Raw genomic sequence first — 1561 nt, forward strand, 5'->3', positions numbered from 1 at the left:
CGTCGGGAAGACTTGGACCCAATGATCTGGCTGACTGATCTGATTTGTTGGGGGTGATGAACGGAAACTGTTCACATTACCTCATACGGTGTTCTCGTTCTGCGTCCGCGTCTTCCAGAGGAGGATGCCTGAGGCTCTCGGACGCTAGTGGACCGAACCAGGGCGGTAGAAGGCATCATGATATCAGCCGAGCCTGGAAATCGGAAAACAATGTATGAAATAAAGGGCCCAGAGCTCGGGAATCGGGAATGACCCTGCAATGCACCTGTCTCTCGAGAAGGACCCAAAGCTCCTGCCATAACTCACGAGACCATACCTGGCATGATAAGGTTGACGCTGCCTATATTGTCGTTCAAACTCATGTCTGCCACTGGATGAAGGAAAGTATTTTAAGAAGCAGTCGAAGAATCGAATTTACGAATATAACTAGAATACGGATGAAGATGGGCGGCCTACATTCGTGTTTGATGTTCCTCAAGTCGATTTCTATCTCATCGATGTTTCGATGGGATCCTGGGGCGCTGTGAGCTCCGAGATTAGGTGAGGCTTCCATTCTCGCTGCTGTCCTTTCCTGTCCCGACCTGCAAGAGTCACCGGTGATCAAATTGAATCTCAACCCAGGCAAAGCTCGATCATACAAAGATATTTTCGATCTGTCAGGCCACGAAGAGAAGCCTGTGTGTTGGAGGCTGAGAGCTGCTCCGCTGAAATCGGTACCCGACGCGGCGCCGGAAGACTGTCAGATCATCGATCCGCGTCGCGGCACGGTGACGGGCAGTTCCTCCGGAGTCGCTCAAACTCTGAACGTCGGCGAATAATGCATCGTTCTTGTATGTTCGCAACGCAGCATTCCCTCTATGAAGCTGTGCTATCGGGGAGACTCCGTGATCTTCTGAGTCTGTCATCGCGGAATATTCACAGCGTATCCCGCTGAGCTCTTACACATATCTCCTCGGAATGGCAAGATTTGGCAAGTTTATCAACAATACTGTTTCACTCCGAATCGGATCCCATTAGGGGACTCGACGAAGTCGGGATTTCGGGTAACCGAATTCTCCGCTTCTGATTGTAAGAGATTTGACTCACGATTATTCAGATGGACGGAATAACGTGCGCCCTCTTGGGTTTCGACCACTGGCTCGAAGAAAGCAGGCTCATGTTATGAGTGACTCCGAAGATGGGGGTCTGTTGAGCGTTTTTTGGGTGAGTGGTGAGAGAGTATGAGTGAGAGAGCTGGACAGCTGATCGGGTGCTCCAGGACTCCGTAGAGATCATGGCGTCGGTCGAAAAAAAAGGATGTCCGAGCGAGGAAATGAATCATTTGAGGTTGGAATATCGGGCGGTATTTTCGCATTCTATTCGCGTCAATCCGTTCTGACATCCTGGGGTCGACTGTTGCTCTGCTTGCTCTTAAGCATCCATTTCGATTCCGGTACTCCAATCGGAATACATAGGGTACCGATCTTCCACAATCAAGACAGGAGCATCCTCCTTTTGACCGCCTACGACGGGATGGGCAATATTACTTTTCAATGTCAACCGGCCTGAGCTCCTCGGAGAT

At 50.5% G+C, this 1561-nt stretch overlaps 1 pseudogene; it reads left to right on the plus strand.

The window, feature by feature from the left end:
- Positions 1-1161: 1161 nt before the first annotated feature.
- LOC100903354 (mRNA cap guanine-N7 methyltransferase-like) overlaps positions 1162-1561 on the plus strand; it is a 1646-nt pseudogene continuing 1246 nt past the window's right edge.

Source organism: Galendromus occidentalis, unplaced genomic scaffold, assembly GCF_000255335.2.
Source record: "Galendromus occidentalis unplaced genomic scaffold, Mocc_1.1 scf7180000076833, whole genome shotgun sequence".
Taxonomy (NCBI): Eukaryota; Metazoa; Arthropoda; class Arachnida; order Mesostigmata; family Phytoseiidae; genus Galendromus; species Galendromus occidentalis.